At 37.6% G+C, this 23,868-nt stretch overlaps 3 pseudogenes; 1 reads left to right on the forward strand and 2 right to left on the reverse strand.

Moving 5' to 3' along the window:
• Window positions 1-15,520: 15,520 nt before the first annotated feature.
• On the reverse strand, window positions 15,521-17,460 carry LOC120155680 (annotated as a pseudogene).
• A 1,395-nt stretch (window positions 17,461-18,855) lies between these two features.
• LOC120155653 lies at window positions 18,856-19,832 on the reverse strand (annotated as a pseudogene).
• Window positions 19,833-19,972: 140 nt separating this feature from the next.
• On the forward strand, window positions 19,973-22,584 carry LOC120155659 (annotated as a pseudogene).
• The last annotated feature ends 1,284 nt before the right edge of the window (window positions 22,585-23,868 follow it).

Genomic DNA, 23,868 nt, shown 5'->3' on the forward strand with positions numbered 1-23,868 from the left:
TTGGGTAATCAGAAACATTAAGAAGAAGGGAGACAGTGAGTGCATCTCTTGGGCTGCACTGAAAGAAGTAATTGCTCATCATCCTGATAAGAGAAAGAAGCTTGACTTGTTTGCTTTAGGGATTTATGGGCTCGTTATTTTTCCAAAAGTGTTAGGATATGTAGATGTATCAGTTGTTGACCTGTTTGAAATATTAGACAAGCGCGTGGATCCTGTTCCAGTTATTCTAGCTGAGACGTTCCGGTCTTTGAGTTCTTGTAGGCGCGAGGGAGAAGGACGCTTTATAGGATGTGCGCCTTTACTGCTAGTGTGGATTCTGAGTCATTTCAAACATGTTGAAAGAGCACCAGGATGAGTATTTCTAGATGGTTTCTCACCTTTGAAGGATTTTCTTTCTAAAGAGTGGCCAGGGGGTTTTACCGAAGAAAAATGGATGGTCATCTTCAAGGATATCAGAGATGGAGATATTTTGTGGCGAGCTTCATGGAATACTTCTTCGGATATACTTTACCGATGTGGAGAGCGAGATTGGGTTCCTTTGCCAGGTATATGGGGTTCTGTTGGGTATGCACCGCTACTAGTTTCCAGACAGTATGGGTCAAGGCAGTTCATTCCAGCCACATGGGACTTGGTAGGGTCGGATTTTGCATTCAAAGGAGATCAGTATAAGGGTAAAGTTAAAGGGGTTGCTGAGGCCTGGAAGCAAACTCGTCGCGTGAATTTGTTTACCTATGATCTCGAGTTGTCTCAAGAGTACGAGCAGTGGAGAAGCGGTCGAGTAAATGACAATATCCCGATGGTGAATCCTGAAAATATTCAGCCGGTGGAGGAACAGTTGAGAGTGGTGCCATCTCCATTAGAGTTAGCCAAGCGCGATTTTGAAGCAGAACGGAGACAATGGAGAATGACTTTACAGAAGCTAGAAGATGAAGTGTATCAAAAAGGATTGGAGATTGACATTCAGAAGAGTAGAGCAGATCGAATTGAAAAAGTAGAGAAGCAACTTCGGCTAGACTTTGACGATCTTCGGTCAACTTATCAGCGAATGGTAAAAGCTCAAGTATGTTCTAGCTCGAGTAAGTCTGTCGAATTGAGGCAAGAGGTGGCGAGCCTCAAAAGAGTAGCCGGAGAGAGTCAAGAAGAGCTCAAGCAAAGCAGGCACCAAGTTAAAATTTTATCGAAGGAAAATGATTCTTTAGAGCAGCGGTTACAAAAGAGTCAAGCCCAGAATGAAAAGTTGAAGGAGAAAATTTCAAGTTTAGAGACTGCATTACGACGATATCGAAACAAGGAAAGTAGCTCGAGCCAGGGAGAGGTTGAAAGTCTGAAAAAACAAGTGAGTGAGCTTGAAGCCATGGTTCAAGATTTTCAGAGGCAAGCAAGTGAGTTATCGATAGTTCCTTATGAGGGGGATATACACTGGCATTTTCGGTGGGAGCGAGCTCAGGCGAGAGTTAAGCAAATAGAGGACTTTATTGCTTGTTACCTAGACCACGCGCGGGGGATAGCTCAATATTTGGTCATTCTATCTGAGGAAGCTGCTGATGTAACTGAAGAACTGGATCCAGAGGCTGAAGAAAATCAGAAGATTGTAGAGTTACTAGCACACGTACAAGAAATAGGAGAGATGGTGCAAATTTATTTGTGATATGTTTCAACTTTGTAATTGAACGTCGTTCTAATATAAAGAGTTGTTCTAAGGAGTCGTTCCAGGATCAACACCCTGCATTTTGCATATGCATTTTTTAATGCATTTAATTTTTGCATCGCATTTTATTCATTCATAATCATATATTTCATATTCATTAATAAATATCAGTGATAACAAAATGACTCTGTGACAAAGTAATACTGGAAAATCCCAAGCATATCTACAGAACCAGGAAGAAAGTTATGGAAGACAAACTTGCCCAAATTGAGAAGGCTCAGTTGGATTTACAAGATAATATCAAGAAAATGCAAGAAGATATGATGAATGCCCAAAAGGAGATGTTTGCCAAGTTTGCGAGTATGTTGGATGGAAGAAATCCAGAACATGGGAAAAGCCCTATGCCAGAAGGTGTAACTGAAGACCCACTTCATCATCCAGGGTTAACCCCAGAACAATCTCAGAATGTTCAAGTGACCCCTGTTCATGTCGGGAAGGTGCACATTAATCCAGTCGGTGCTTCTGTTAACATACAGCCTGGATCTAGTTCATATCAGGAAGAACATCAATATCATCAAGTTTCGGACCTTGATGAAGAAGCCAAGAAGGACCAAAACAATCTGTTGGAAGAGAAATGGAAGCAGTTAGAAAGAGAGGTCAGAGCCATGAAGGAAGATACCAGTGTCTATGGATTCGACGCAAAGGAGTTAAGTCTAGTTCCTGATCTGGTCTTGCCTCCAAAGTTTAAAGTTCCTGACTTTGAAAAGTTTGATGGTACCAGGTGCCCCTCTGCACATATCACAATGTTTTGTAGGAAGATGACCGGATACATAGGGGACGATCAATTGTTGATACACTGCTTTCAGGAAAGCTTAACTGGCTCGGCAATCCGATGGTATAACCAGCTGAGTAGAGCTAATATTAAATCGTGGAAAGACTTGGCTAAGTCCTTTCTTGAGCAATACAAACATGTGAAGGATGTTAGGCCCAACAGGATGATGTTGCAAGGAATGGAAAAGAAGTCTAACGAGAGTTTTAGACAATATGCTCAAAGATGGAGAGATGTAGCAGTGCAAGTCCACCCGCCATTGGAAGAGGAGGAAACAAATATGCTTTTTGTCAACACCTTAAAGGCTCCTTTTTTCTCGCATCTTATCGGTAATCCTTATCGAAGTTTTGCTGATGTAGTTACGGCGGGAGAAATGATTGAAATGGCTGTTAAGAGTGGGAAGCTCGAGGGAGGAGAGTCTAGTAAGAGGCCACCAACGAGGAAAAAGGAAAACGAAGTCAGTAATGTGAGGCAGTACGATTCTAATAACATCATTGTTTCCCGTCCTCAAGGAGCAGGGTCATCGACACAAAATGACAATAGACAAGGGGCAAGGGACCAGAGGAGAGAGAGGCCTCAATTTGACCCCATCCCGATGACTTATAAGGAATTATTTCAGATTTTGTATGATCGGCATGTGGTTTCGCCGTATCACGTGACACCAATGAAACCTCCTTTTCCCAAATGGTATGATGCTAGTGCTCAGTGTGAGTACCATGCAGGGAACCCTGGGCATTCCATTGAGAATTGTACTGCTTTTAAGAAGGTTGTCCAAGCTTTGAGAACGAGGAATGTCATCAACTTTGGTGACAGTGAGAAGCCAAATATAGCTCAGAATCCGTTGCCAAGCCATGCAGGGGCAGGAGTTAATGCGATTACTGAAGAAAAAAGAAAGAGAATTGTAAGGAATGTTGGTGAGGTGGTATCACCCATGAGTTGGGTGTGGTGCCAGATGGTCAAGGTAGGATTGTTGAAGCCCAGTTTGATGGTTGAACAGTTTAACAGTGGAGAGGTATGTCTGTATCATAACAGTGAGGGACACGGTATTCAGCAATGTCCTGATTTCCTATATTTGGTACAAGACATGATGGACAATAAAGAAATTGAGTTCTTTAGAGAGATTGCTAAAGAAGAGGAAGCAGAAGTTTGCGCTTCAGAAGGGTCGTCTAAAGGGGTATACAATGCTAGTTGTCCCCTAATTATTACTCCCAAAAATCGAGTTGTTGAGAAGGTAGCCCCGAAAGTTGTTATTACACCTCCATCTCCATTCCCATATCGGGATAATAAACAAGTGCCTTGGAGATATGATTGCCAGATGGGAGATGTAACAAAAGAGAATGAGGAAGTAGATGAGGTGGGACGCTTTACTAGAAGTGGTAGGTTTTATTCTCTTAATCCACCTAAAGAGTCTAAGAAGAAGGTTGTAGTTGATAAGGGGAAAAAAGTTGATGTGCAGATAGAAGAGGATAAGCCTGTTATCAATGAACCAGTAACCGAGAGTGAAGCGGTAGAATTTTTGAAGTTTCTGAAACACAGTGAATACAGTGTTGTGGAACAGTTACACAAGTTGCCTGCCCGTATTTCTGTTTTATCATTACTTTTGAGTTCAGAGGCCCATAGGAATGCTCTGTTAAAGGTTTTGAACCAGACTTTTGTTCCGAAAGAATTGCCCATTGAAAAGTTGGATCGGTTAGTTTCCAATGTACAAGCTGATAATTTTTTATCTTTTTCTGAGGATGAAATCCCTTCGGGGATGATGGGTAGTCAGAAGGCTTTGCACATTACAGTTAAATGTAAAGGGCATGTGTTGTCCCGGGTCTTGGTTGATAATGGTTCAGCTTTGAATGTGATGCCCTTAGTGACTCTAAAGAAGCTTCCATTAGATAGTACACTTATGAGAACTTGTCAAAGTGTGGTTCGAGCTTTCGATGGGACTAAAAGAGAAGTGTTGGGCAAGATTGATGTTCCTCTGAATATTGGTCCAGCAACTTATGAAGTAGAATTTCTCGTAATGGACATTATGCATACGTATAATTGTTTGTTAGGAAGGCATTGGATTCATCAAGCCGGTGCAGTTCCGTCCACATTACACCAGAGACTGAAATTTGTGATTGATGGAAGGTTGGTATGTATTCATGCTGAAGAGGACATTATTGCTTCTGTTTCTACTATTACTCCGTATATTGAAGTTGATGAGCAAGCCGTCGAGTGTTCTTTCAGATCGTTGGAGTTTGTCAAAGCTACGTTTGTGGCCGAAGGCAAGAAGATACCAAAGCCTCGATTGTCAAACTGTACCAAGATGGGGCTTAAATTGACTCTTGGAAGAGGAGCAAAAGTTGGAAAGGGTTTAGGCCGACAGTTGCAAGGACCGATGAATCCCATATGCCCTATTACTAAAAAAGATCGATTTGGTTTGGGATATCAGCCAACTTCGAGGGATAAGATGAGGGGAATTAAGAAGGGCCAAGAAATCAGAAAGGCCAGATTGGCTGGTGAAGACCTTAGCTGGGAACCTATGACCTTCCCGCCGTTGAGTAGCATTTTTATGTCTGGGGGGCATATGTTTCAAGGGAATTCAAGGAATACTGAGATGATGGTTGAGAATGCCTTGGGATATTTAGGCATTAATGTTATAACTGATGATGAATCCGAGGAAATGAGAGCTATGGGCATTTATCCTGCACCACCGGGCTTCGTGTTGAACAATTGGACCGCGGAAGAACTGCCTGTAGTTTACAAATCTGTTACAGAGTAATGCACTGGAACTTTCTCCCTGTTGTTCATACCCTGGGGCAATAGGTGATTTTATGTAAAGGGTTAAGCTGTTTGTTTTTTCTTGCTTTTAATAAAGGATGCATTCTGTTAGTTCCAAATGGCAAACATTCTCCCATGCATTTCATTCATTCATTATTTGTTGTATATATGTATGTATTTATTTCTTTTTATTTATTTATATGGGAAAAGATCCTCCCATATGTATATATGTATATATATCTTTTCTTTCATTATTTTTTTCAGGAGCTCAGATATCAATAATATGAATGCCAATGACTCTGACCCGGAGATTGATTTCGAGAAGCCTATATGTCAAGGGGAAATCGAAGATTGTGATGATGATGAGAGATGTGAACTACCTTCTGAATTGCTGAAAATGGTGGAGAATGAAGATAAGCAGATTCTGCCTCATAAAGAGCCTACTGAGATTTTGAATTTGGGGACAAAGGAGGATAAGAGAGAAGTAAAGATTGGTACCACTCTGTCAGTTGGAGGTCGACATGATTTGATAGAATTGCTTCAAGAATACAAGAATGTGTTTGCTTGGTCATACGAAGATATGCCGGGTTTAGATACAGAATTGGTTGTTCACAAACTGCCAATAAAGCCTGAATGTAAACCGGTACAACAAAAACTGAGAATAATGAGACCTGAGATGCTGCTCAAGATTAAAGAGGAAGTGAAAAAACAATTTGATGCCGGGTTTCTTAAAGTGGCCAAATATCCTGAATGGGTAGCTAATATTGTCCCAGTACCGAAGAAGGATGGGAAGGTTCGAATGTGTGTTGACTACAGGGATCTCAACCGAGCTAGTCCCAAAGATAATTTTCCTTTGCCACATATAGACACTCTAGTGGATAATACTGCTGGAAATTCTTTGTTCTCTTTTATGGATGGTTTCTCTGGCTATAATCAAATTAAGATGAACCCTGAAGATATGGAAAAAACGACGTTCGTTACCATGTGGGGAACGTTTTGCTATAAAGTAATGCCGTTTGGATTGAAGAACGCCGGGGCAACATATCAAAGGGCCATGGTGACGTTATTTCACGACATGATGCATAAAGAGATAGAAGTTTATGTCGATGATATGATAGTCAAAGGCAAGACAGAGGAAGAACATATCGGGAATTTGAGAAAGCTCTTTAAAAGACTAAGAAGATGCCAACTAAAACTCAACCCAAATAAATGTACTTTTGGGGTGACATCTGGAAAGTTGTTGGGATTTGTAGTGAGCCGAAAAGGAATTGAAATAGACCCAGATAAAGTAAAGGCTATTCAAAACTTGCCACCCCCACGAACACAAAAAGAAGTCAGAGGATTTTTGGGGAGATTAAATTATATAGCTCGGTTTATTTCACAACTGACGGAAAAGTGTGATCCCATATTCCGCCTTCTTCGCAAGAATAACTCAGGGGAATGGAGTGAGGATTGTCAAAGAGCTTTTGAAGCAGTGAAAAGATATTTGTCGAGCACTCCAATTTTAGCGTCACCCATCTCAGGCAAATCCTTGATTCTTTATTTGTCAGTTTATGAAAATTCAATGGGGTGTGTGCTGGGGCAACGTGACCAAACTGAGAAGAAAGAAAGGGCTATCTATTATCTCAGCAAGAAGTTCACTGAATGTGAGACAAGATACTCACCCATTGAAAAGTTGTGTTGCGCTTTAGTATGGGCTACCCGAAGGCTTAGGCAATATATGTTGTATCATACTACTTGGCTTATATCTAAGCTTGATCCCTTGAAATATCTAATGGGTGTGCCTACATTATCTGGAAGATTAGCTCGTTGGCAGATCTTATTGTCCGAGTTTGACATCCAGTATGTAAACCAGACGGCAATTAAAGGAAGTGCTATAGCGGAATTCATTGCAAGCAGGGCTTCGGAAGAATATGAGTCGTTGAGCTTTGATTTCCCAGATGAAGATTTAATGGCTATTTCGGTAGAAGAAGCCGTGGCATCCACTAGCAAATATTGGAAGTTGAACTTCGATGGTGCTTCAAATGCCTTGGGACATGGAATCGGGGCAATTTTGGTATCACCAGAGGGAGAGCATTATCCTTTCACCAGTCGGCTTAATTTTGATTGTACAAACAATATGGCCGAGTATGAAGCCTGTGTTCTGGGTCTTAGAGCTGCTGTTGAACGCAAAGTAAAAATGCTCAAGGTGTATGGAGATTCAGCTTTGGTAATATACCAGCTCAGAGGAGAATGGGAGACAAAAGATCCCAAGCTTGTAGAATACCGTAAGTTGGTTATGGAACTTGTTGAAGAATTTGAAGAAGTAACTTTCAATTACCTCCCTAGAGAAGAGAATCAAATGGCAGATGCCTTAGCCACACTGGCAGCGGCATTTAAGATGAACGAATATTCAAATATGATGCCCATTGAAATGAAGGCTTATGAGTATCCAGCCCATTGTTTTAATATCGAAGAGGAAGAAGATGGAAACCCCTGGTATTACGATATCTTGCAATATATAAGGTATCAGAGTTATCCAGAACAGGCCACTGAGAATGATAAGAGAACCATTAGAAGAATGGCATCAGGGTATGTGCTTGATGGTGAGACTCTATACAAGAAAAGTCTGGATCAGGTCTTGTTAAGATGTGTGGATGCGAAAGAAGCCAAATTGATTCTTGAAGAAGTGCATGAGGGAATATGTGGTACCCATGCTAATGGGCATGTTATGGCTAGGCAGATTATGATATTTGGGTATTATTGGTCAACTATGGAAACAGATTGTATCAATTATGCCCGAAAATGTCACAAGTGTCAGATTTATGGAGATAGGATACATACTCCTCCTCATCCGTTGCACGTAATGACAGCTCCGTGGCTATTCTCAATGTGGGGCATGGATGTTATTGGACAAATTTCGCCCAAAGCTTCAAATGGTCATCGCTTTATTCTGGTAGCCATAGATTATTTCACCAAGTGGGTAGAAGCAGCTTCTTACGCAAATGTTACTCAGTCTACAATATGCAAATTTTTAAAGAAGGAGATCATTTGTAGATATGGTTTGCCCGAGAGGATTATCTCTGATAATGCGTTGAATTTAAATAATAAGATGATGGACTCGGTCTGTAAACAGTTCAAAATAAAGCATCATAATTCCACCACTTATCGCCCAAAGATGAATGGGGCAGTAGAGGCGGCCAATAAGAACATCAAAAGGCTCATAGAGAAAATGACTGAGACCTATAAGGAATGGCATGAGAAGTTGCCCTTTGCTCTGTTTGCTTATCGAACTTCAGTACGGACTTCAACTGGGGCAACACCATTTTCTTTGGTTTATGGGATGGAAGCTGTCTTACCTATTGAGGTGGAAATTCCCTCACTTCGGATTTTGTCAGAGGTAAAGCTTGATGAGGCAGAATGTGTCCAAGCTAGGTATGACCAGTTGAATTTGATTGAAGAAAAGAGATTGAAAGCTATTTGTCATGGTCAGATGTACCAAAAACGTATGATACGGGCACATGGTAAGAAAGTTCGCCTTCGAGAATTCCATGAGGGAGATTTAGTGCTTAAAAGGATTTTGCCTATTCAGAAGGATTTCAGAGGAAAATGGATGCCCAATTGGGAAGGACCTTATGTTGTCAAGAAGGCCTTTTCTGGTGGAGCTCTAGTCCTAACTGAAATGGACGGATCAGAATTACCATATCCAGTGAATTCCGACGCTGTTAAGAGATATTTCGCTTGAAGAAGAAAAAAAAGAGAAAAAAAATGATGAAAAAAAATGATGAAAAAAAAATGATGGAAAAAACGGAAAAAAAAAGAGAAGAAGAAAATGGAAGAAAAAATGAAAAATGAAAAAAGAGAAAAATGAAAAAAGAGAGAAATAAAAGGAGGGTTCAAGACGAAAACCTGAAAAGGGCGTCTTGGAACCAAAGAAGGTCTCAAGTTGAAAACCCGCAAAGGGCGACTTGAGTTGAGTTTGAAATTCAGAATTCGTGCATGGTGGAGGTTCTGAATCAATTTTGGAAGTAGAAAGAGCTCCTGATATGGATAGTAACAATGACAGTTGGTGATCAGGGATGAGACTGAAGATTAATGAGTCTCGATTGAAATAACCAAGAGAAATTGAATGCATATGAGATTCAATACTGGTTTAGGGCATCCAATGATAGAGATTTGTGGAGTTTAGAAGTAGCTTCATACTCTTAAGCATCACAATTTTGAAGATCTTTTTGACAGAAGCTACGCTCGAGACATTCTAACGGCGTGCCAGTTCAAAAGCATTTGCATTATTGATATTTGAAGACGCCTACTCTTTTGTTCTTTTACTATTTCCAGTTAAAAGTTTGCCATTTAGTTGCCTAAAATTCTCTGTATTTATATAAATAAAGAGATGTCTTTTCTTGATAATTTCCCTTTTGCAAACATCTTATTTTGAAAGGTTAAAACATATAGCTTAACTTGAAGTACATGAGATCATTTTGTATTATTGTGCAAAAGATTTTGGAAAATGCATGTATTCTGAAGTTGACAATGGTTTAAACATGTAAGCTTGTGTGGCCATGGGAAACTAAAATCCTCAAATTCAAAGAAAATCTCAGCCATTAAAAGATGACCCAAGGAGGTTATCATTGGTCGAGAAGTTGGTCAGGGATACTGACGGGTTTCAAGAAAGAAATAAGTCAAGGTACTGTTAAGGCGAGAGATATGGAATTGAGATTGTCAACTGGGGTGAACTGATCAAACGTTCTGTGCCCAAGATGAAGCCGAGTTCCATCGAGATCAAAAGGAGATAGAGTTCCTACAAAGAAGAAAACACATTGAATTGCATAATTGCATACATTTTAGGCATGAGTAGGATCATGGCATTCATAATCGCATGATGGCTTAAATATCTACAGGTTTCCCAGGGATAGTTGAAGATTGAAGATATGAAAGCATCGAGATGAAGATAACTGGTTTGACCTTTGAAGCAAATCATCTATAAGCCTTCACGAAAGAGTAGTGAAGCAAATAAGTTCGTTGAAGATTGAGTCCTATACTCTCTGAATGAATAGGGAGCGGACAAGTTCGTTGAAGATTGAGTCCTATACTCTCTGAATGAATAGGGAGCGGACAAGTTCGTTGAAGATTGAGTCCTATACTCTCTGAAGGAATAGGGAGCGGACAAGTTCGTTGAAGATTGAGTCCTATACTCTCTGAAGGAATAGGGAGCGGACAAGTTCGTTGAAGATTGAGTCCTATACTCTCTGAAGGAATAGGATACTCTCTGAAGGAATAGGGAGCGGACAAGTTCGTTGAAGATTGAGTCCTATACTCTCTGAAGGAATAGGGAGCGGACAAGTTCGTTGAAGATTGAGTCCTATACTCTCTGAAGGAATAGGGAGCGGACAAGTTCATTGAAGATTGAGTCCTATACTCTCTGAAGGAATAGGATACTCTCTGAAGGAATAGGGAGCGGACAAGTTCGTTGAAGATTGAGTTCTATACTCCCTGAACGAATAGGGAGCGGACTCGTTTATTGAAGATTTTTTGAGTTCTATACTCTCTGAAGGAAGAGAGAGCGGACCCGTTTTATTAAAGATTGTTCAAGTCTTATACTCTCTGAATGAATAGAGAGCAGATACGTTTTATGAAGATTGTTCGAGTCTTATACTTCCTGAAGGAATAGGGAGCAGGCTCGTCATTTGAAGATTTTTCAAGTATTTATCCTGACGTAACATTCTCAAGACCAGACAAATTCGGTCATCTTTTGATCTTTGCTCTATTCTCGTTACACGACAATGAACAAAGAGGGGCAGCTGTAGATGCTTAATTTGTCTGGGTAGTTAAGAAACCAGAAAAAACTAGAGGGAACGGTTTGTAGAGAGTGGGGGGGTATTGTGAGTTATAAAAAAAAACTGTAAATGGGGGATGGTCAGTTTTTTTTAGATATAACCATTCATCAACAGGAAAAAAAGAGGGGGGCAACACAATCAAAAAGAAAAGGAGAAACAGTGAAAAGAAAAAGGACGAAAAACACAGAAAAAAGAAAAAGAACAGTACTTGTAAAAGGTTATTTCTCATATTCGGGGATCAAAGGAAGCAAAGGATCTCTCTTGTCATTAAATCAGAGTAATACGCAAAATCAAAAAGGGGTACTTATTTCTATGTTTCCATTCTCAATTGTTTTTGTAATTTGCTTACTTATTTCTATGTTTCCATTTTCAATTGTTTTTGTAATTTGCTTGTACATGCATATGCTTTGAGTCAAAATCAAGTTAAAATATATAGAAATAACAGTACATTTACCTTAGAGGTTTGGGGTCATTTCCGGTGCTACATTCGAAGGAAAAAGAATAAATAGGTTCCTAAAAAACAGAATAAAATCAGTAAATATTTTGAAATCAATTCGTTTAAGGGTTGAATGCAAATAGGAAAAGGGTTTTAGTCCATTTACCTTATTCGTCGGAAACATTATTGTTGGTTTTGTCGGAGTAGATAGTGGGTATTTTTGTGAGGCTTCGGTTCGGTAACAAAGGGGTAGAGCGAGGTCGTGAGGTCTTGGTTCCTCAACGGAGCTTTCGAGGGTGAGTCCGCGGTGGTCGAGAGTTCAGCAGTGAAGATTGGGGTTGTTTTGACCTTTGGGTTATGGTTTCTTGTTGTGAGAGATTTGAAGCTTAAGGGTTCAAGGTGATTTACGGGGTGGACTCGAGGTTGTGTGGATCCTCATCGGAGCCTTGGGCGGCGGCCATGGTGGCCACGGCCTCGTTTGGTTGCTTTGAGAGAGAATGAGAGGAGCTTTGAGAGAACGGCAGGGGAGGGGAGAGTTTATTAAAGTGAGGCTGAGTTTAGAATGAAAATTAGGTTAAAACTAAGCCTAAGGTTCCTATATATTCAGTCTCCTAAATGGCACCGTTTAGGACCTGCGCCTAGGAGAGGTTAATCACGCAGACGTCCCTTGCAGTTCTCATATGTTTCGTTTTAGTCCTTGCTTTGGGTTGGGTACATTTCGAATTTGGCTCTTAATCTTTATGTTTGTTACATTTTAGTACGAGCCATGTTCTTTTAAGTTTTGACAACTTTATGTATTCGGCTCTTAAATTTCAGAATATTTATTTTAATCCATCTCGTTAGTTAAGTCATATTTTGTGTTGTTGATATTTTTGGCCTGTTGTTTCGTGTTCTTTTATTTTAGTCCTGTAACGAGTCTTTTGTGTTTTCCTAATTCTGTTCTCTTTGTTTATGCATATTCTAATTTAGTACCCAGTGTGTTACTTTTTTTGTTTGTTTGTCTTCACATCTAGCTTGTAATTTTATATATGACAATTTAGTTACTTAGTATGCTTGTTGAGTTTAGTGTTTAATTTCTATTTTGTATGCTTAGTTTTAGTTTTCTGTTATTTTGGTCCCCATGTCAGTATTGAATACGAGATTGTTGTTATTGACAATAGGTTTTTATATATATAGCAATTGATGTTATTTTAGTGTATGTGCATATTTTATTTTAGACTAAGATGGTTATTCGAATGTGTGACATTATATAATTAGTTTTTGCATGACATCCTTTTGTATAATTTGCCTGTTAGCCTCATGTGTACAATTCGACATCGTTACATAATTGATTTAAGGGTAATACCCTTTTAATTTAAAAATTGTTTTAAGTGGGTTGTCTTAACTGATTAGAGATCCACTTTCGACAATTTTAAATTAAAAGTGTATCCCGAAAGTGAAACCTAAAAATTGATCCATCACACTAAAATTTGGGAATGAGAGAAAAAGAAATGTTCGTTTATTTAAATATATCGAGAAAAGGTTGTTATATCTTTAAGATCTGGTCTCGATATTTGTAAATAATCGAACATTCTTTATCTTTCTAAAATGACTTGGTAATTTTAATTTAATTCGTTTGAGTGTTCTTGAATGTTTTAAATTTACATTTTTGTTTTATGGGATCAAAAATCAAAATAAATCCGAATTTGTAAAGTTCATTGCAAAGACGTTAATTAATCGATTAGGTACCGATTTAGGGCGTTGTGAGGGTGCTAATCCTTCCCCACACGTAATCGACTCCCGAACTCATTTTTTTGGTAACGCAGACCTCAATTTGTTGTTTTAATTAAAATTAATTTTTACTTAAAATGACGAAACATTTTTGGTGCCCAATCACACCCTAATCAAAGATTGGTGGCGACTCTTCGAACCGTATTTTTCGATCGTAAAGAAAATTCAAAATTTTTCGAAACGAGAGGTCTTTTAAACTGCATTTTTTTAATCATTTGAAAGAGAATAATTCAAAAATTAATGTGGTTTTTTAAAATCTTACCTTTTCACCTTTTAGAAAAAAATCGTTTCGACACCTCTTATATCCAAGTGTTGCTCGTTATTTTCTCTTAATCGCTTTCTATGTTTCCTCTCTTTGTTTCCTCATGTTTTCGGTTTATGGTTTTCTCAAGCACCTTCTGCAACTCTCTGAAACTGCTTCATTCGTGAAGGAGGAAGTGAAGAATGGAATCAAAATAGAATCGGATGGATCCCCTTTATTTTCCCCGCTTATTTTATGTTTAATTATTTTTTGGCTAAATTTTTGGTAAAACACCGGTCAACGGGAGAAGTGAGGTTCTCCACTATGGCAATCAAACTATCCAGGTAAGCATCTAACGTTCCACGTGTGTTTTTCGTGACGGCTCCTAACGGTTGTTAACGGCCAGTGACCATTTTGTGACAAACGATAACGTTAGTAACCAATTTGTAACTTTTTAAACATTAGTGGTGAAAAGAAAACTTACCCAAACATCAGTGACCATTGGTGTAGTTTACCCTAAAAAAATCATTACTCAATTATTACTTGACATGTGATATAAAATTCAATAACCTTTTTTATTTTTAAAAACTAAAATAGCTTAAAATTTCTAATTTCCTTAGTTTCTAAAAAATCCTCTAAAAATATTTAAAATTCTTAAATCCTATCAACATGGATTGGTTTAAATAGTAAACATTTTGATATTGTTTAAAGCAGGTAAGATCTCGAGTTCAAGTTTTTGAGTATGTAGAAAATACTTGTTTAGAGACTCACTAAAAATAGGGGGAGCAATGCGAGCCGATTTAGATTAGTCAAGAGAAAACCTTAGAACCGAGAGGGAAGAAAAAAACAATTTCTAAGTCCTTAAAACACTTGAAAATGAAAAAAAAAAATATAATGTGAATACTTATTTTACAATTAAGTACTAAATTTATTAACGTGTCTCTTCTCATGGTGTCTCTTTCATATGGAAAAATCACATTGGGTGGTGTCACTGATTGCAGCGCAACAATACATTCTTCATATGTTTCATATCATCATCCACCGCACTGTGCATATACGTTTTCACGTGCTCTTGGGTGAACATTCTCCGACAAGACACCGGCTTCTGGAACGACGTATCTCGGGACATACTCTCAGTTGTTCTCATCCTCCATTGCTTCATGTCGTCTGGTTCGTCGGCGGCCTCACAGTTTTCCATTTCTACCTCATCTCCACTAATCAGGTGCTCTTTGTTTTAGCCAAGTAGAGAGAGATTACATTTATACGAATACCGGATTCGATCATTCGGACTCATATAAGATAAGACAACATGTGTATCTTTTTAATTTCCCACCCATGTTTTTGCCAATTCATTTCCTTAATGACCCTTTGAATATGTGTTTTGCATTCATGAAATTCAGAAAACTTATGAGAGTTTCCGGTACCGCTACGATAGGAAGGCAAACCCTTTCAACAAAGGGATATTGAGAAACTTCAGGCAAGTGCTGCTTTCGAGGATCCCGTTGATCGATTTGCGGGCATTGGTTCCAGAGGATGGCGATGAACTTTCAGTCAAGGGGGAAAGCTTTAATGTTTCGAAACATAATCTAGACGTAGAAACGGGGTTCCCAAGCTTTTGCAGAAGATCGACGGCCTTGATGGTTTTGACAGCAACTCCAAGAACCACAAATTTAAAGATAAAACTAAGTTTGATATAGCTTGATTATTACGACCAACAACCGTTTGGACTGTAAAAATGAACCTAGTTTCAATTAATCGATTTGTTTTTAATTTTTTGTGTTTAAAGCTATATAGTAACAGCTAAAAACCGACACTATCTGGTATAAATATATATAAACTGCCAGAGACAAAGATTTAGTGTTGTTTTTGACAGCATTGTGAGAGTCTTGTTATGTCCGGTCACGACTGATCGATTTGTCCGACACTGGTTATATGTGAAGAAGATAAGAAGCAGAAAAGATATCCAAAATGTCATTTGGCAATTAACTGTTTCTTCGTTTCATTTGCTATATCTTGCTACATAAAACATGACTAAAGCTGAAAATGTACCAGAAAAATGGAACTCTTACAAAAATAAAACTCTAGTACACAAGCTGTGGTTCAAATTCAGCAAAATCAACGGATCCTGACTCGATCGGCGGCATCAGATATGTAGCCAAGAGCTCCGAGGCCAATGCTGCAATCAGTGGAATCCTCTTCAAGTTCTTCACCAACGGAATATCCTCTGTCTCCCCAACAGCAACCAATTGTTCGTTGATCTCAACCATTTTGTCCAACCTCCTCTTGAACTCCGGATTCTCAACATCCAGCACCGCAGGGAAAATCCTGGCCGTCGTGCGGTTTGTCTGCAGGCAAGGAATCTCAAGATTAACAAGTGAATAATGGCCGAAACTCGAGACTTCAAGGCCTCGTACAACCATTTAGCTGCTAACTAGTAGCTTCTACTAAGCTGAGGAAGATGCAGAATCCCCAGTTTCATGGCTCAACAAGATTAAAAGCAAGCTCAAATTTTACTAGCATAAGCACCTGCGGATGGAATGCTTTAAATTTAACAAAAACAACAATGGAGGCAGAATCAAACCTCGATGATGACATGCAAGTCGAATTCTTTGGTGTCTAGTCCAATGCCCTCGTAGAAAGCAGTGCGTTGACAGTCGTTGAGGTACATGGTAACATACACCTGCAGAACAAAATTGTTAAAACACTGTGATGGGGATGTAGTATGACATAGATAGCATGAAAGAAACAAAATGATTACCGAGAGACAGAAGAATCTGGACCACAGCTTAGCCTTCCAATCATTAAGGAACGAGGCTGTGCCTTGAGCAACGCAGAGAAGAAGTCGCCGTGACGGTTTTCGTCCTGGCACCAGTTCTCAAAATACTTGAAAATAGGATAGCATTGGTACTCTGGATTCTCTTTGAGATGTCTGTAGATAGTAATGTATCTCCAATACCCAATTTTCTCAGATAAATAAGTAGCATAGAAAATGAACTTTGGCTTGAAGAAGGTGTACTTCCTAGCCTTTGTCAAGAACCCAAGGTCCAATGCCAAATTGAAATCAGACAAACCCTTGTTCAGAAACCTGTAAATCAATAAAATGGTAAACTTTAACTTTAGTTAATCTGTTCATACTGGCCATAAACAGAGAGAAAACTATAATGTGCATACCCGGCGTGCCTGGCTTCGTCCCTTGACATAAGAGAGAAAATCTCAGCCACAACTGGATTGGTTTTCTGCAGTATTTAGCGAAACAAATGAATATATATTTAACTATGGCCAATAGGGCTGTAAATGAGACGAGATAAATAACAAGATACTCGGTTGAAGTTCAAATTTGAGGTCGGTTGAAGCTTGAACGAGTTTGAGCTCGATTTAAGTTAACTTTGAACTTTTTAAATTGAGTGAGCTAATCAATACTCAAGCTTGAATGTCTCATTTACAGGCCTAATGGCTAGAAAAGAGGATAAATGAATATTATGATACCTTGAGCCTCCTCCCGAGTTCTTTGTAGAGGAGAAAACCGGAGAACTCAGCAGTGCAAGACCTCTCCAAAAACTCAACGAAGATCTGTCTCAAAGGACCATCGATCTTATCAGCAGCCTCCTTGAACTCCTTGTTCCTCACAAAGTGGGTCTGGTTGTAATCAGTCTTGAACTCTTGCAGCAGTGCCTCGAACTCAGACTGGTTAAGGTTCTTGTTGATATCGGTGTTGAAAAGGGTCTCCATCTCATCGAAGTCGGTCGTGTAGAACCTCGGTGTCAAAAGGGTCTCTTTGATTGCCGTTTTGGCAGCTTTCTTGCCGCCCTTCGCAACTGTCTTTGCAGTCGTTGGCGGCGAAGTGGATGACATTCTGAAGGTGGCGAACTTCACACATCGTGAGTTGCTGAAAATTGGGGTGGTGGAACTGAACTTGGAGATAGGCTTTAGAATGGCCATTTCGGTTGCCATGCTTGTTTTCTGACAGAGTAGGATAAGTTGTTTGATTTATAGGCGACGGACAGTAGATTGAATCTCATCCAATGAAATCTGTGTCTGTGAATGGGATACTGACACGTGTGAACTCCATAGCCGGTCTGATTACTCTCTTTGTTTCTGAGTGGCTGCATGGCCCAATGATTTGTGGTGTACCAATTACCGTTAAACGCTCCTTGATTTCATGGCATTTATGATATTTTTTCTTTATTTTTCTTTTCATTTTTATCGTCTTTAATATAAATTAGACTAAATGAATTTTGGGGCTTAAGACTTAAAAAATGAGAAATTATTTAATTTTAATATTTATATACGGTAAGTAATAATGTTGGTATATTATCAATTGTTTTTTAGTCTAATTTAGTGGCAGAGTCTTTGGATGTTTTTATGAAATGTCTCACATTTGAATCCCAAATTTAACAAAATTCTTTTATTTATGATGATAAGTTAATATAAGTTAAATATATACTTTATCTGTTCATATATATACATGTATACTTTGGCATAACCAAGACATGCATTCTCCCTAGCTTAAGAGGTTGAGTGCATAACCCTCTTCCAAGAGAGCCAGCTTTGAATCCAATTAATTTTGTTTAGGAATTTTTCCTTGGTTTTGTTACTAAAAAGGTGATCACATATGATTTGAAAATAAAAAAAATATTGAAAATTAAAAATTTTTACTAAAAATTGTCATTTATTTTTAATGATGAATGATCAAACAGAACTAAAATGTAACGCTATATATGTTTTAAAAAAATAGTTGATGATCAAAACAGAATCAAAACAATAAATAAATAACTAAATAAATAATTGGACCCTTAATATTATTTAAAAATTAACTTGTATAAATGTGACTAGGACAAGGGGAATTTGACAATTTGTCCATTGCATCCCATGTTTAGATTAGGAGAGTGAATTTTGGGATATGAGTCCAAGAAAATACTAATTTTAAAGTTTTTCATATGCTTAAAAAGATCACACGCAATAAATAAATTGAAACTTGTAGATTTTATAGATTGCATCTTAACCAGAATGACAAGAAGTAGGATAGACTACATATGCTTTCTTATTCCTTAGAGAAGTTATAGACCCCACGAGCCAAAAGGCATTTGAGCTCTAACAATGGCAGAACCAAAACAGAAGCCGCTAAATGGTACACGATGCTCAACCCATGTTCCAAACCTATATATGATGCATACTCGAATATAGATACAAAGATATGATATTCTTAGGACATTCTAAATACATGAAAAGTCGATAAAAAATGAAGATACCTTACATTAGATACATATCTGTGTACTGCATTCATCCAAATCTTTAATAACAGAGATATAAACATAGGCTTCAATACTAGGCCAAATCTCCTCCCAAAATTAGCTTTTGTTGTTACCCAAAGATCTCAAAGGAATGAATCACCTTCTCCATTTTCTTTCACCTCAGAAAATAGTTACAGGGCAGTGAAACACAAGCATGTAAAAGTCACTAAAATGACAGGATTATGGAATGGGATGTATTTAGGAATCAAATGAACAAATAGCTTGTATTTCACCTAAGAGATAGCAAAATCAGGCAAGTACTTGGATCATACATCTTTGAGTTTCCAAAAAGAAATCGAATAACAGCAGATTCAGTTCATTGAGGTCATCACTGCTCGACAGCATATGACATCTACACGATAAAATAAGGAATTTGAAAAGAGCAAGAAAAAGGGTCATACATTCTTCAATTTCTTCATCTTAGAAGGAGCCATCGTCCCTTCTTCCTCAGCTTTCTCTTGCGAACAAGTCGCTTCCTACGAAGCCTTATCTTTTTGGCCAGCTTCATCCTCATCTTCTGCTCCGCCAACTGCTGCATCTTAGACTCTAAAGGAAGTTGTCCCACACCCAAATCTTCCTTCATGCTTTCCGATGGAACCTGTTGCTCGCCATCGGTACTTTCGGCAGATGCTTTCACAGTCATCACCGATCTTTTCTTGTTGGGACAAGCTGAACACCGATTGAACATTTTAATGATGATAATCACCGCTTTCACCCGCAACCTGGAAACTGACAACGAACAGAAGAAAAGATGTGACAAGGCGAATAATGTTTACATCAATGACAAGGTGTTCGATGAAAATTCCCAGAGAAGATGGAGTAAACGAAAAAAAGACTTGCTTGGTAAAACGACGATGGGCAACGACGTGGGTGAAGTAAGAAAAGGAGAAGAAGATAGAGAGGGAAGTGGATTACAGGCGAGGAGAGCCATTAGTTTGTACTCTGGTTTTGGATAAGCCAGATAAATATGCTCTTTTTTGCTCCCCAGTCTTCAAACTATAGAACCGAACGGATAATATGAACCAGAAAATAAAGAAAGAAAGAAAGCTTGATGGGTCTATGCATCTGCAGGCCTTCTGCCCACTAAGTCATGGACTTAATAGCACCCAGCAAACCACGAAAGTCGCAAGGGAACTTCGATTCCAAAAAAATTTACTGTAAGGTCATGGTTCTAGCGTGTATTTTTTATGTTAACGAGTAAAATTAAAAGTCGCAAGGTAATCGTTCTTATTCGCTTACTTTAAAACATTGAATGAAAATATTCATTTTTACAATTAAAGAACTAAAACACATATTTCGACATAGAACAAGGACTTGTAATACAGTTAACCGGTTTTAAGCATAATTATTCTCGTAAAACCCAAAGCTAGACTTCCTTTAATTGTTATTTTCATTGACAAACTAAAACCCTAAACCCGATGTAAAGGACTTGAAAGCTTAGAAACTGAGACGGAAAGAACTCGGAGATTCTCGTCGAGGTTTCGCCAAAGGCAAAAATCCAGTAATTGCTAACCCCATCGTCCTCATTTTATGTTTGGGATTTCGTTCAAATAAAAAAAGCTGTTTTTATTGTTGATTTGTGTTAAAAGTGGTGGTTTTTTTCTTGTGATCTTTTCGTTGTTTTGTTTATGGTTGATGTTTTCTGATATGATCCCTCTCTTTTTTATATTGAAAATTTAATTAAATTGGAATTTAGGGATTAGTTTCTTATGAACATATGAATTGGATTCTTTATCTGGATAAGATGCTTTGTTAAAACTAGAAGAAATGGTTTATGTGGTACTGATTTCACTTAATTTGCATTGACAGAGGATGATTCTGGTGGGAGTACAATGGAACTGGCTCCCGATATTGGGCCTTCTTAAAGCAAGTGCTTCATCACAGATGGATGCTGCAATAGTGGCCTTATCGAGGGAGTTAGCCAAATTGAGAACAGGAAGAGCATCTGCTGGTAATTTCTGGTTTAATTGATTTATTTGCATTTTATAAAATGGGCCTTCTGTTAAAGCAAGTGCTTCATCACAGATGGATGCTGCAATAGTGGCCTTATCGAGGGAGTTAGCCAAATTGAGACAGGAAGAGCATCTGCTGGTATATTTCTGGTTTAATTGAATTTATTTGCATTTATAAAATTTTATTTTATTTGTAGTATAGTACTTTAGAAATAAAACAATTTTACCGTTTATACAGGAATGCTCGACCATATTATCGTTGAAACGGAAGGTGTAAAGATGCAACTGAACCACTTAGCTGTTGTTTCTGTCATTGATTCGAAAACTTTGTCGGTGAATCCATATGATCCAAATGTAAGAGTACAAGCCTCTTCTAGGTTTAGTCCATCTTTTTGAGCAAAATGCTGAAACAAACATAACGTCTTTTTTTTCCTATTCTGTTTTTGATCCAAAGAAAACTTCAGCCTTTGGTAATCTTCTGTCTAGAGCATGGTGAATTACAATAAATTTATAATCCACTTTGGAGGAAAAATAATAATGAAAGTTGTTTTTTTTTCAGACTCTGAAAGCATTAGAGAAGGCCATTGTTACATCTCCGTTAGGTTTAAATCCAAAGGTGGATGGGGAACGGTTGGTTGCAGGTATTCCACCGTAAGTATTTATTTTGAATGATTTCCATTGTGGACAATTCTTTCTAATTTAAGAGCTGATAGTATTTGGTAGTTAGTATGGAAGAGCGTTTGGTTTGATTGTCAATGTAATAGTGCTTACAAATTAATTGCAATCTATGTACAATTAGTATGTTCTAATCTCTTGCTTATATGATTAGATTGGTTGTTATTTGTCATTTTATCTGCGATTGGTATTTTCTTTTTATTGTTCATGCTTGATCTTTATCCTTTGCAAGCACACTTTATGGTCTCTCAACTGATTTAGTTATTCTGTGTTTTGTGATTACCAGATTAACAAAAGAGCATATGCAGGTGAGTTTTGGATTGTTTTGACCATTTTTTCACTTCTTATTTCGCATTCATGATTCATCTATGCTGTTCACTAATAAAAATTTCTTGCAAACCCATTTTCTCTAATTTTTGTTTTTAAACGTAAAATAAAATGCAATGAAAGTAATTCTGAGTTCCTACATTGAGATGTTGACGCTTTTAAAACGAAATGTCCAGTTTGAATGTGACATTCCTTGTTATACTTGAACTTTCTCCAAGCTATGGTTCAGAGGTTCATATTTGGTAAATTTGCCCATATTGCCTGCACTAATTTGTAGTGGATGATCTTTTATAGTATACCTAAGATATCGAACCCTTTTACCTTTTAATGTTATCTATGGCAACCTCAAGGAAAGCAGCAGTTTTTCCTTTAGTAAACGTGTGGCGCGAGGGATAGCGAAAAAGGAATACAGCTTTTGTCAAAGTAAATTTTGATGCTGGAGACGGAGGAGCAATTGCTACAACTTATCAGTTGCTTACTTTACAGGCACTGGATACGATAAAGAAAGCGGGTTCTGGTTGGTTTCCAAGGATGAGGCCAGATTGGAGAAAGAAGTGAGTTTCATTGGGAAGTTTATTGAAGCTATAGATTAGTGAGTGAGCATCCATTGATGTTTGAATTTCTTTGCAGATTGATGAGTTGACTAAGAGTTTGTGAAGTCAGCTGACGAATTGTGCAAGGCCAAGGAGAAGGAGATTGCTCAAGGCTGACTGATAACCAATGTAATGTTTGAGCCAACAAATTGATTTTGATGCCTACTTCAGTCTTTATATATGTAGATTTTGATAGAAACCACCATTGATTCGGGATTGTGAAAGTAAAATTATGTACTCCTTTTCCCTAAATTCATGCATTATGTAGAACCTATTTTACGCTAATAAATTCTAATTACATATATGTTGTCATCAATTTTCTCACGGTGTGTGGTGATTTAGTTTTAAAAAAATTGAATAAATATCTTTAAACAACTCAAGTGTTTAAAAATCATTATAGATGAATTTTCAAATTTTTAAGAAATACATATAAACTTTTTTACATTAACTATTGATACGTACATACACAGTTTGCAATATAATATAATATGTATATAATTTTTTGAGTGATTGAAGGGAGTATTATTTTCTCATGAGGTCTTGATTTGAGTAGTCATTGATCAAATGGAGTGTTGTTTCTCCTGTCTTGATTTGAGTAGTTAAGTCTGTAGGGTGTGTATACATTGTTAATGATTAAAAGAATTTATAAACTAATATTAGTTTGTATTATTCCAGACTATTCAAATATATATATATATATATAAACATTCGATTAAATTAAATAAACCAACAAGTTAAAAAATTTAATTTATCTATTTGATTTCAGCTTATTCAGAACATTTAGGGCAAATTTAATTTATCACATAAGGAGTTGGATCAGTATCGTCATTTTCCTCGATTTCATCACGTAAGGAGTTGGATCAGTATCACAGTCTCTCTCGTTCCATCAGCATTATCTCACTTGAGATAGTTTCTCTCCAAACTCAAAATCATTTCACTCAAGATTTTATCTTACTTGAGATTATTTTTTCTTAAAATAGATTTTATATCATTTGAGATTATTTTCTTAAAGCAAACTTTATCTCACTTAAAAGTGTTTTTCTTGAAACAATTTTTTCCTCACACGGGACAATTATCTATAGTTTCCCGTAAACTCACTTCCTTTGAAAATCAGATTTTATCTCTCTAGATATCAAAAGATCATTTTTTTGGTCTCACATGAGACAACATTATTTCTAAAATAATAAATGTACTAATCAATAATAATTGTGTCTTTGCATAACCATCGTCTATGGGATTAAGGGCAAACCAAGCGAGAGTAAATTTGACTTACCCCAAAGAATAGTGAAGTAAATTTATTTTGATCTAACCTACCCTAAAGAGCAACGGAACAATTCCTTTTTTTCAAATTCTTACCCTGAAGAGTAGTGGAACGAATTACCTTTCACAACTATTACAATGCCAAAGTAATTTAACGAAAATTTCTGCCTATTTGTCTTTATCCTATTATTGTTTACACAATAAAGTAAAGAGAGACACTGTAATGAGTAAAGAGGGATAATAATATACTCATTTTCGACCAGGGCTCGTTTGAAT

This window comes from Hibiscus syriacus, unplaced genomic scaffold (genome assembly GCF_006381635.1).
Source record: "Hibiscus syriacus cultivar Baekdansim isolate YM2019G1 unplaced genomic scaffold, ASM638163v2 tig00111200_pilon, whole genome shotgun sequence".
Classification (NCBI taxonomy): domain Eukaryota; kingdom Viridiplantae; phylum Streptophyta; class Magnoliopsida; order Malvales; family Malvaceae; genus Hibiscus; species Hibiscus syriacus.